This window comes from Schistocerca gregaria, chromosome X (genome assembly GCF_023897955.1).
Source record: "Schistocerca gregaria isolate iqSchGreg1 chromosome X, iqSchGreg1.2, whole genome shotgun sequence".
In the NCBI taxonomy this organism is placed as follows: domain Eukaryota; kingdom Metazoa; phylum Arthropoda; class Insecta; order Orthoptera; family Acrididae; genus Schistocerca; species Schistocerca gregaria.
This window is the reverse complement of record NC_064931.1, coordinates 666621847-666635532: the sequence shown is the minus strand read 5'-3', so window position 1 is coordinate 666635532 and position 13686 is coordinate 666621847. Positions and strand designations below refer to the sequence as shown.

General features: G+C 37.4%; 1 protein-coding gene across 2 annotated transcripts in view; it reads left to right on the top strand.

The window, feature by feature from the left end:
* The window catches only part of LOC126298070 (mucin-5AC-like), a 276647-nt gene that overhangs the window by 250766 nt on the left and 12195 nt on the right, over window positions 1–13686 (top strand). The window lies entirely within an intron of this gene.

Genomic DNA, 13686 nt, shown 5'->3' with positions numbered 1-13686 from the left:
TTCAATGTTGGAAGAACTTCGTGATATTTTCAGATGGAATTCTCTTGCATCATTATGATGTCAGTGTCCACTTGAGAAACAATGTAATCAAGCTGCAGTCACTAGTACATAATTATTATTCTCTCCACCAAGACTTACCAATGTACTGAAATATGCCTGATACAAATCAATTTATTTAGAAGATCACCCATAACAATTTGAAATCCTGCTAAATTTTTTTTTGTGTCCTATTGTCCATGTTCATTTTATGTGCATGGCATAAAAAAAGGTTATGTTTTAAGTATTTATTTTGGATTATCATTACTGTAATGATTTTGTATCATAATAATGATTTACTTATTACTTTCAATTAATGAAAGGCATGTATGTGAAACAGCAAACGAAGAAACAAACTAAAAAACATGTGTGTAAAACAAAAAGTAACAATTTATGACACAAAACACGTATAAGAAAAATAAATAATTAGAATAATAATGGCTGTTTAGACATTTCATTGAAGTATGTTGAAGATATTTCGACAGTACATTGTGCACAGCTTAAGTTTCAAAATTTGTATTACAGAAAGCAACTTTAATACACGGGATGTATGTGGCTTAAAAACTTCTTTAATTCATGTTGTAACAAAAGTAATTTTTTAAAAATTTATTAAAGGTGGTGGGATATTTTTCAAAATTTTGGGTTGTTGTAGACATGTATTGCACAGTTTTCACTAATGCTGATTACAAATCAACTTTTGTTTGAAAAACATTTTTTTATGTATCATCATTTCATAAATATTCCCTCTAAAATTAACATGCCACATTACCTTTTTGGATGAGCTTTACCCTTAAAAAGTGAAGTTGGGCACAAACAAAAAACACATATTGCATTGTTTTGCTTCTTCTACACACCTGCCAAGTTTCATCAAGATTGTTTATTTACAATTGTGAATGTTCCCTTATGATGAGTGTATGGAAGAAGATAATCACTCAGTATACAGAGGAAAGGTTGAACAATAGACATGAAACAAGGAAGTGACACACACACACACACACACACACACACACACACACACACACATGCGGAACACACACACACACACACACACACACACACACACACACACACACACACACACACACACACACACACACACACATATGCGGAACTAGTGAATACCCTACTTTGGGGTGCAAGAGCTGTTCGCTCTAGAAAGGCTGCAAAGGCTGAGTGCATGAACCATCACTAAAGTAATTATTCATTTCCACTCAAAGTTTCTGTATTAGTTACTTAATTTTACATATAAACATGGACACCAGATTGGTATGGTATTAGTGAAAGGATACTAAACACTTATTACTCACATGTTTACTTAGGATCTCCCTTAAGCAGAAATGAAATTAGTTACTGAGTCAAGGATCTTATGAATAATACATTTTTATCAAAGAATTTTTGGTATTTTTAAAACTAGATGACTAGTTTAGTTGGAATCTCCTTTAAGTTACACTATAATTAGTATCATTGTCAAGGATTTTATGAATAATAGGTTTTTCTCTAAATATTTTTGATACTTTTGAAACTGAATGACTAGTTATAGGATTGTGTTTTGTGTCTGATAATGGTTAAAGATTGTACAAAATGAGTTTGTGTGAATCCTAAAACGAAATTCATACACCATTTCATTGTCAAATGCTAGGATTGTAATTGGCTAGTCAGCCTAACTGCAGCATGAGCTCGGGATGCCAAGGTAGTGCTTGACCCCTGGTAATGGGTAGGCTAGGGCCATCCTTGTGAATAAAGATACATCCTCTCAATATTGCAGTTCAAGTAGGTCTTCAAGGACTGGGAGAATGTGTTGCAATTCAAATTTTACCACCGTGTCATATCTTTGGTGCATATAAATGTAACTATGCACACCTTTTCAAGTCAGTTGTTGGTAGTTCTATGTCACTCTTTGTGCAGTGCGTTAACAATGAAGTTGTGTTGGAGTTACATATCATGCTTGTATTGTCAAACCTTATCTCAACGGCTTATGAATGCAGGTTACTCATTTCTAAAAAGTGGTATTTTTTGATTAGACAGAAACCTAAATTTGTAAGCTTAAAAGTATAGAAATAAAGAAATTATTAGCACAATAAATATGCACATATACCTTCTCCACAAAGAGTTTGACTGAAATGATGTCATGTGATAATTATGATCCATGAAGAATGTAAGTTGAAGCACTACACGTCAAAAAGACACTTGGGGATATATATCTGGAGACATACCACAGCCAGTGTTGTAATTTAATGTTACCCAGAAGAAAAACTCCATAAGATTTTTCTTTTTTAAAAAAACTGTTGGGGGTGGAGCAACCACTGGCATCACCCTGTTGCAGCTTATCATGGGTATTGTAGTCCTCTGTTGTACATGAGTTTGGTCATGGAGGACAGTAAATGAATTAAAATATACAGTAAATAGACACAACGTTTTATTCAGCTCTGAGAGAACACTTATCTTTAGTAGCTTTCGAATCTCCTGTGACTGTAGTTGACAAGCCTGGGATTAGATAACTCTTGAATTGTCACAATTACATAAAGAAGCAGCCATAAACACTGTACTGTGTGATATTGAAAATCTGTAGTTCTTGAACTCTGAATGTACTACATACCTTATTACTTAACACTCATTTGTAGGACAACAAATCAGTGCTTAATAATCTGACATGACCTCAGCAAAATGAGTACTTGATAACTTCAGATACAAGTAACTAAAAACAGAGTAGAGCTAGACTAGAACTGAACTGTCCAGCTTGTCTCTTGCAGCTTTATTTCATAGCAGGCTGTGCAGTTGTGGCATCTAGCAACTTCAGGAAGCATATTGCTGCAGGAGGAAGTGACTGCACTTGTACTGGCAGTTGCTGCAAGCCCTGGTGATGAACTGGATCTGTGAACAGAAAGGGGGCAGCAGTATGTCAAGAAACAACAGGCCTAAGGTGGTTTTGATGACACTGGTGCAGCTCCATCACAGTTTACATGATGTACATGGACTGCAAAAGCACTTCAGAAACTACACCACATTCTCTATTGTCACCCTTGCCAAAGGCCCTGTAAAAATCTGGTTGCTGAGGACAAAACTTAAAGATGTAGGTTGTGTAACGTGAGTTTTCTGTGGTGGACAGCGGTGGAGGAGCAACGTGTGATGATGGTGACCATGAAGGAGTTCTGCTGATGACTTAGTATCACTTATTAAGGAGTGATATGATGATAAAACACTTTAGGGTCTAGTCCCATTGGACTGAACTTATCTATTGAAGGTTCCAAATACTCTGTTTCGCCATTTGATTGAGGATGGAAGGGTGCCATGAGGGTATGATGTTTTCCATTGTCCCTGCAAAATTGTCCAAACTGTTGTGACACAAACTGTAGCTCATTATCAGAAGCAATAACTTCCATCAAACCTTCAGGACAATAAATTGAAGTCAGGGCTGACACAGTACTCACAGACATGGTGAAGTTTGTGGGAAGGATGAAAGAGAACTTGCTGTAACCATACACCACCAATAACCATGTAGTATTCCAAAAGGGACAAACAAATGAAACACCATTGCAGTGCAAGCAGTTCAATGGAGCTGCAGTCTGTGCAGCACTGTGTGTATGAAATGAATGTAATGTGGTAATTTTCCCGTTACTGCTTGTAGTTACGTTAAATTTGTGAGGGCAGGAAGTCTCAAAACACACACAAATGAGACTAAGATAGTTGAAAGCCTTGCACATTAATAATATGACCATGATACACATTAATAATATGACCAAGATACTCTGTCGCTGTGTTAAAAAAGGTACACTTTGAGAGGTTACCCTGTAAGCCTGCCTCTGACAACACTCTGAACAAACAATGTAGCCTTTCACGACCGGTATTATCTTCACTTAAAACTTCTGGGCTGATACACAGTGGTCGATGTATAAAACTCTCCCCTGATGTTTCATCTCTGACTGCAGGGGACGTCCTCCAAGGTAAAGCTTTACCTCAAAGGATGTCTCCCGCAGTCGGAGACAAAACGTCAGTGGAGAGTTTTATTCATCGACCACGGCCTGTCAGCCCAGAAGTTTTAAGTGAAGACTCTGAACAAGTTTTTCAAACGTTCAGCTGGTGTATGGCCAGAAATGACTGTCATCCAAGTAGTCAGCACAAGGTAGCAGTTTTGAAGTAAGCTGTTCTAAGAATCTTGGAAAAATTGGTGGAGCTGATGCAGTACCAAACAGTAACCTCTGAAACTGAAACGACCCCTTATGGGTATTGATCACAAAAGATTTTGTTATGACTGATCCAAAAGCAAGTGCAGATGTGGCTCCCATAAGTCAATTTAAAAAAAAAGTAAATAAATAAACAAAAGAATTTTAAAAAATGGTTCAAATGGCTCTGAGCACTATGGGACTCAACTACTGTGGTCATTAGTCTCCTAGAACTTAGAACTACTTAAACCTAACTAACCTAAGGACATCACACACATCCATGCTCCAGGCAGGATTCGAACCTGCGACCGTAGCAGTCGCACGGTTCCGGACTGCGCGCCTAGAACTGCGAGACCACTGCGGCCGGCAAAGAATTAAAACACTGAACTAGTTTGTTCATTAATTCTTTCAGGTAGGCAAGAGGAAATAATCAACAACAGTTTGCGGAGTGATGGAAGCTAGGTAACTTTGAAATCTGCACATAATCTTAGCCCGCCTGATGCCTTCAAAAGAATGACCAGAGGGGATGCTCATTGGCTCACTAACACAGTTTTAAACACTTCACAGTCGTGCCATCACTGGAATTCTTGTGTCACATGGTCCAATAAGCTGTGTTTTGTCCTTCAGAATGACATGGACCTTGAAGCCCGACACTTTTACCTAAACCATCACTGAACAAGGAATTGTACTTGGCACACAGTGCACTGATACTAGTTGGCAATGTAGCTGAACTAGCTTGCAAGACATTTCCTTGAATTGGCAACTGCAGTATGGCTCCCGCAGGTCAATTTTTGAAAGGGGAAAAAAGAAAAGAAAAGAAAAGAAAAGAAAAGAAAAGAAAAGAAAAGAAAAGAAAAGAAAAGAAAAGAAAAGAAAAGAAAAGAAAAGAAAAGAAAAGAAAAGAAAAGAAAAGAAAAGAAAAGAAAAGAAAAGAAAAGAAAAGAAAAGAAAAGAAAAGAAAAGAAAAGAAAAGAAAAGAAAAGAAAAGAAAAGAAAAGAAAAGAAAAGAAAAGAAAAGAAAAGAAAAGAAAAGAAAAGAAAAGAAAAGAAAAGAAAAGAAAAGAAAAGAAAAGAAAAGAAAAGAAAAGAAAAGAAAAGAAAAGAAAAGAAAAGAAAAGAAAAGAAAAGAAAAGAAAAGAAAAGAAAAGAAAAGAAAAGAAAAGAAAAGAAAAGAAAAGAAAAGAAAAGAAAAGAAAAGAAAAGAAAAGAAAAGAAAAGAAAAGAAAAGAAAAGAAAAGAAAAGAAAAGAAAAGAAAAGAAAAGAAAAGAAAAGAAAAGAAAAGAAAAGAAAAGACAGAAAGAGACCCTGACCTAGTTTATTCATTAATTCGTCCAGGAGTGGTAAGAGGAAAAAAATCAACAACAGTTTGTGGACTGATGGTAGCTTTGAAATCTGCACATATTCAGTCCATCTGATGGCTTCGAAAGAATGACCAGAGGGATGCCCATTGGCTCAATGCAGAGGTTTAAACACTTCACAATCCTGCCATCATTGCAATTTATGTGCTACTTGGTTACATAAAGCATGTGGAACAGGCTGTCCACTATCCTTCAAAGTGATAAGGAACTGTACTTATCACACAATGCGTTGAACTTGTTAGCAGCATAACTGAATTTACTTGCAACACATTCCCTCGAATTGACAATCCAAATAAATCAAAACTGTCCAGTACAAAAATTTTGGTACTGCCTCGTAAACCTAACATATGTGTTTTTTTCGGAAAGTAGTGGGCGAACTGCACACACCTAACACAGGGATATCCTGTCCAGTAACTATTGATAGTGTGAAAGTTGGCTGCTGGAGATGGGTGATACATAAACATTTGTGCATTGTGCATTTCAGCAGCGTAACCGATGCTCCAGTGTCTAACTAAAACTTTATGTACTGATTCACGACATGCAAATGTACAAACAGTTTGTTAGCCTGCTAGGTTGATAACTGTGGACAATTTGTTCTGGTAAACAGATTGAGCCACTAACTTTTCTGTGTCCACAGACATGGCTAAAACAACATTCAATTCCATTGGGACAGAATTTGGCTTCGACTTTGAAAGCTGCTCATCACCACATTGTTGTAGATTCACTGTTTGGATGTAGCCATGCTACATGTGAAACACATTGATTTCTGGATGGGCACTGTACCCAGTCACATGCACAAAAACATCATGCTCAGAACTCCCATGTTTGCATATACTGTGTCATGCACTGACAGTGGGATTTGCTAGCACAAAACATAGACCTCAGGCTATGCAAAACATGTACAGGGAAGGGGAATGACCTCTGATGTTGCTCACTCTTACCTACAGAAGTGGGCAGAGCTTTCATGTCAAGTTCAGAGATGTCTACAATGTCCTGAGATTCGGTGATCAACAACACTGCATTGGACATGCAGCATGTCTGAGGTGGATGACTGCTGGTGTGAAGTTGTCAATAGTCAACAACACCACAGGGGGTGAGGGCAGAGTGGCAGGCTAGTGGGGCCCAATAATAGACTGGTGGTCAAGAAAAACACTTTATTACTTTCCAGTTACATATTTCTCCATTGTTAATGTGAGGCATACACGCCCCACACCAGCATGGCTGGCTGGCGATGGTCAGCAAGTGCCTGGCTTCTGGTCAGTGGGATGGTACTTGTGTCAGTGCCCATGATGTTGATGTCAGACTGAACAGCAAGCTGGAAGTCCATCAGTAGGCCAAGGCCCTGACATCAGCACTGCACTTCTTCTTCCTGTGTCTGCCTTCTGTTGTTGACTCCTGTGCCCAGTTGTCTGAGGTGCAGCTTGCAAATTCTGCAGTGATGAGGGAAGACTGCCATGCATGGGATGCAGCTTGCTGCCTCCTGGCAGGAGCCTAGTATTGACAGATGCAGGCAGCAAGTCTACTGAGCTGTGGCACCAAGTCCCACATGGTGGAATTAGTGCATGAGGCGGTTGCCCCAGCCAGTTCTCAGACTCATGGCTGCAGTCAGTGGTGCCCAGTTGTCTCATTGTCTGGCATAACCCTGGTGTGCTGGTAGTATTGCTGGTTCTGAATGAATCTGTTTCAAAATTCACAGTTATTTATGTTGCTCTGGGATACATATGTTGCACTATCACCAAGCACCCAGTCACGTAGCTCATAACATGCGTCTAGCCCTGGTGTGGCAACACCATCCCCCCCTTACTGCTGTGCGGTACAGGTTTTGGAGAGCATAGCTAGACCATCTTGCAATGCTTTTGATACATTTTGCTATAACGTACACGTCACCACACTGTGCTTGCTGGCCGGCAATGCTCCACCACACTTTCTTATGACTAGGTAACAACACTACTAAACCCATAAAGAAACCCCAAAACCCAATAAAACCTCAGTACATTTGATAATGAAAATGTAATTAACATACAAAATGTTACATAGTTAGCTTTACACAAATTAGAAAGAGTCAACATATTTATTGAAGGCAACTGTTTACTGTCATGTGAATTTATTTAATTAATATTATGTTTTAATTTTTTTGCAATATAAGGAACACAATTAAATAACATTTACACTTCTAGAAAAACTTCAACTTCATGTAGAATCATAATGACTGTAAAGTACAATTTAGTCTGTTTTGGGAGCATCCAGAAATGTGAGGATCTTCATAGAAATGTGAGGATCTTCATTAATTTCTCAGTTCTTATCTCTCCTAAATTATATCTTAATCTTGATGAAACAAACCCATAGGCGGAGAGGATTCTCCCAATGGTTGCTGTGCTACCAAGACAAGAAATTAGGCTTTTCAATAAATTACTATGTATTATTCAATGTTTTGAGCTCCATAATCTTCCACAGTTTGTTTGTAGATCTACATCTATGTGAATACTCTGCAGTCAACCTCATGGAATATAGTGGAGGATATCCCATACCACTACTAATAATTTCCTTTTTTGTTACACTTGCAAATAGAACAAGGGCAAAATGACACTATATATGCCTTTCTATGAGCCATAATTTCTTGTATATTGTCTTCATAATCCCTACACGGAATGTACATTGTGGGAAACAGAATCATTCAGCTGTCAGTTTCAGATGCAATTTCTCTAAATGTTCTCAATATAGTTCTTGAAAAGAACATCACCTTGCTTCCAGGGATTTCCATTTGAGTTCCTGAAGCATCTCCGTAACACTTGCATGTTGTCTGAATCTGCCAGTAACAAATCTAGCAGCTCGCCTCTTAATTGCTTTTATGTCTTCTTTTAATCCAACCTGCTATGGATCCTAAATACTTACTCAGTACTCAGGAATAGGTCACAGTAGTGTACTATGTGCAATCTCCTTTGGAGATGAACCACACTTTCCTAGAATTCTCCCAATAAACTAAAGTGAACCATTTGCCTTTCCTGCCATAATCCTCACATGCTCATTCCCCTTCATATCGCTTTGCAATGTTACACCCAGATATTTAAATGGTGTGGCTGTGTCAAGCAGGTCACTACTAATGCTGTACCTGAACATTATGGGTTTGTTTTTCCCACTCATTCACATTAACTTCCGTTTTCCTACATTTAGAGCTAGCTGCCATTCATCACACCAACCAGAACTTTTGTCTAGGTCACCTTTTGTCCTTCTACAGTTTGCTAAACTTCAGCACCTTACCTTACACCATAGCATCATCAGCAAATAGCCACAGATTGGTGTCAGCCAAATCATTTATGTATATAGAGAATAATAACAGCCCTATCACATTTCCCTGGGGCATGACCTGTGTTACGATTGCATCAGAAAACATAATGGCAGAAAAGTAACCAGAATAAGCAATCCTAAAAGACAAAACACATGCAGTCCTCTTCATTTGTCTCTCTATGAGTCAGTTTTCTGCACTTTCTTCTTTTTCAGCAGTTAATATTCTCCTCTGGATTTTGGATCTAACATACTAGGAAGATGGTGAAAGATCTCTAGATCTTTTTTTGTTACATTCTGATGGGGACCCTTATGAGGACTTTCTAAAAGATCATTTCATAGTTCAACAACTGTGCAATATTTGTACTGTTTGCTTGAAAAGGGCCAGGACTATACAAATCTCTGACAGTTGGCAAATAAGATAATTGGCATCTTCATAAGTTATAACATTGTCCAAGATTTTGCTAATGTTAGCATGGACTTATTCAGAGTTATCTGTTACAACCATGTACTTAAACAAAGGATTCTGATAATTGCGCAAGTTGCTGGTTGCCAGCATAAGAACTTAATTATTTAATTTTTAATACATTAAAAAAACAATAAAATTGCAGTTTAACCCACTGGGTTGAGGTTTTTTTAATAGCTGAGTATTTCTCAACTGTGATAGAAACCTGCAGATAGAAAAGCAAAAGCAGATTCTCTTTTATCCATCAATCCCACTGAGCTGAAACAAGTAAAGAACTGCACTACATAATGTCAGTTATGGCTTAAAGTTGAATTGACCTTTGCACCCAAAGGACCTGCTTACAAATCAATGCTGCTGAAGCACCTCATGCTTCACAAAATGCAATCTAGTGACTATGTGACACAACATCTTACTGAATTATTTGATGCTGTGGAAAGTTACAAGAAATGTATGTTGACATAAATGGTGATTTATAGTCAATAATGCTGTTCTACAGTCTTCCAAATAGCTATGACAGTTTTAAATGTGCTACTGAACCCCATGACAATCTACCAGATGTCAAGACTCTAAAAGTAACAATCTTTGAGGAACACCATGCAAGGATTCAGAAAGACAGCTATGGTGCAAGTGGCATGATGTTTGTTAAACTGGGCACTTGTAGCGGGGCGGGTTAAAAAAATCGTTCATCGTATTGTTCAAAATAAAAGGTCACTTGCCTCAGTAAGGCTTCTGTTTGATGTCCATTCACTCTGTAAGCATAGACTTACTAGACAACGAAGAAGCAGCATTGAAGAAAACACTGCCTAATATCTGTCTTGTAAAGTCCGCATAAACTCTAGTAGTATTTCAGTTCCTGCAATCTCAGATATATATAGATTTCGGGTAGGGATATGGTGCATTTTTTCTCACAGTAAATATTCAAAAAAATTGTAGATAAGCCTTTTTATTGCTTCTAGGGCACATGAAAATGGGCTATCAAGTCTGCATTTACCTAACTAACATATCTATAGTTCTCTGTTCACAGTTTATACAACCAATTTCACATGCAAAGCAGCCAGAAATTTACACAAGTCTGACCTGATTGATGACATGATCTCACAGTCACAAATCTGCTACTATAAACTGAGTTTCACATTCAGTCCTTTTCTGTAGGTTTCTTTAAAAGAAACTGCTCACCAAATACTCCGTAACTGAATACAGAATACGCCACATGGAATTTTCATAAAGGCCAAAAGTTCACATGTGACTAATTTTTCAACAAAACATTCCTGAAACTCCAAACTTTCATCAAACTGTTTGTAACTACATCAGCATTAGTCACAACATGTATTAAATGTGAGGAACTGAATATTCCATCATTTTACACATAATGAGAATCATCACATTTAACATGTTCTTCCGCGTCCGAAGCTGGAGAGCGACTCTCCTGATGCTGCCTCACTCACAGCATACCTAACTAGCTGTGGGTGGGAACTACTTAATTCTGATTGGCTGATCAGTCTGACAGACAAACCAGAATGGTCCTTCAAGATCATTCTCGCGGCAAAATTCGCCTAAGCCAATCACTGTTCAGAAAGTAATTTACGTCATCCCAAAATGCAAATACTAACACAATGTTTAATTAAGAAAATGAAATAAAATTAATCTTGAAAATATTTTGGAAAATGATTGCACTTTAAACTGATATTCTGGCTGCCTTCTTACAAAAGCAATTGCCCCTAGACATACGTCATCAGCAATATGGGTAAATTACAACTTTCCCATGTTCCAATTACGTAATGTTGTACATAATATAATACACCCTCTCACTCATTCTCATTTATTCACACAACAACATAATAAGCAGATACTAATGTCTTCTGAACTTTTATACTACGAAATGAAGAATAATTAAAGTTTTAAAAATAAAAATCCAAACTAATTGATTTAATGTATTGAGAACTCTGTGAATGATTTCAAACGGTAACAAAAGACAAACTGTAATCATTTCTAACTGAATTTTTCACCCTGAGTGTCAGTTTGGTGGGTTTTAGGTAATTTTCTCAATCTCCAAAACTATTGTAAGTACAGCTTTGAAATTTGGAGGAGATCTTCCGGATAACAAAAAAATAGTATACCAAGTTTGAAAATAATTGGTTAATATTTAATATGTCTTATTTATATTCATAGTGGGTATGAATAAATGATCGTTCTAAGTTCATAGAAGCCTGTCTAGGTATCTTACTGCAATAAATGTTATCCCATAATAACTTGCAATGTCACATACTGGTAATCATTTTGTGAGCAATCTGGAAAGTACTATGAGTGACAGAGACAAATGATAACAAAAATCAAAACAGAAACAAAAAAAAGGAAAATCAGCATACAAATGCACCTTTTGTAACAAGAAGGGGCAGAAAGAACATGTGTGTTTTTTCAAGAAGAAATTAAATATGCAAGCTTGTCCCAAAGTTTTGTGACTCCAACATTTTTTGGTGCATAGACAGTCACTGCACATTACACATGAACAATGATCCAAAATTGTGCACACATCTGACAAAATGCAAGTAACAGCTAAAGGAGACATATGCAACACAACCACACCCATTTGTGCCAACTCCATAATGCTGAAAAACACTTTGTACATGACAAAACTCAGAACCAGACTCATTTCAGTCGCAAAAGTTGTGGACAACAACCACACATTGATATTTGAGAAAACCCATACAGTTATATGAGATGTTAATGGTAAAATCAAAGTGACTGCAAACAAAGTTGGTAACTTGTTTTGTTTACAAGAAAATAGTCCAAAGACGTGTTTTTGCTGACCCAAAAATTATGAAAGGAGAAGTTGTTAATGAAGTTTTTGAATTCAAAAACCTAGTTGAAAATCAGATTGATTGTGATATTAAATTTTTTGTCAGACGATGGTGTGGAGAAATGCAATGAAAGAATGGACTCGTCAGAAAGGCAGGAATACAGTGGTGCCCAAGAGTCCCATAAACAATGCAGCAGAATGGTGTTGTTGAACGAAAGAGCCATTCATTATAACAGAGGTCGAAAATACTACTTCAGTTGTAAGGATTTTTTGATTTTTTTATTTGCTTAGACCATGATCGGTTTCAGACTATTGCATGAGCATCATCGGGTGTGATAATTTTGTGATGCAACTCCAAGTACGATGATGTGGAAGATAGGGTGTGGTATACCACCAGCAAGGACAGAGCATGGATTCTCTGTGCTCTGTGCTTGCTGCTGGAACACCATGTCCTATACTCTCCATCGTGGCACTCTTAGTCACAGCACAAAATTATCACTCCTGATGACGGGCATGTAATAGCCCAAAACAGGTCTTGGTCTAAGCACTAAAACATGAAAAAACTCCTTGCAACTAAAGCAGTATCTTCAACCTCTACAGTAATGCTCAGTTGCAGATGTTCTTCTGGCAGGATTGTTTGAACCATTCATTGTTTGAGTCAGGGCTACATCATTTTGTGCCAAAGCCATTAACACAGCTAATGATATACAAAATCATTGCTTAACTAATTGACTGTTTGGTGGAACTTCATGTGAGAATTGACTGCAGAGAAAAACCTGACCAATGTCATATTTGTAGATTTGGTCAGAAGATTAGTCATCCTGAATAAATTACCAAATAAAGGAAAGTTTGACCCTATAGTCAAAGAGAGGATTTTTGTAGGCTATTCTGACTATTGGAAAGCCTGTTGTGTGTGGGTACCAGGAGATCATAGCATCATGTGAAGAGATGTAAAGTTCTTTGATCTTTACAGTTTTTAGACCAAACAAACGTACATGGATTTCTGTGAAGATGAACCAGATTGTCACCAAAGAGGAGGGATCAACATGAATTTCTTTGGAGGAAATTTCAGTGATGATACACTGAATCAGTGCTATTGTCAGATAATGAAGCATTCAATGACTTTGAAGAAGACAGGCTTCCAATCACTGCAGGGCAAGAATTCAATCTCAACAATGACTTATCATGAGATGAAGACAATAATTCTTCAAGCATCACATCTGCTCAACAGTATGTGCAGGTGTAGATCAATCAGATATTTCAGTTGATGATACTAACCTAATTTAAATGCAACAGAGATCAGTGTCAATAATGCATTATCTTCTCCATCATTGAGAGTAGTTTGAGGCTGTAAATGATAAAAATCAGGTCACTAATGAAAAATGATACCTAGGACATTGCAGTAAATGGAAGGGTATTAGATTGTAGAACTGTTTTGAGAAATAAATACAGAAGTGATGGATCTTTGCTGTGGAGACAAGCAAGCATAGTTGCATGAGGATTCAAGCAATGGCCTGGAGTTGACTATGTGCAAACATTCCCTCTAGTTGACAGATTGAAAACATTTGTATTGCTCATGGCTCGGT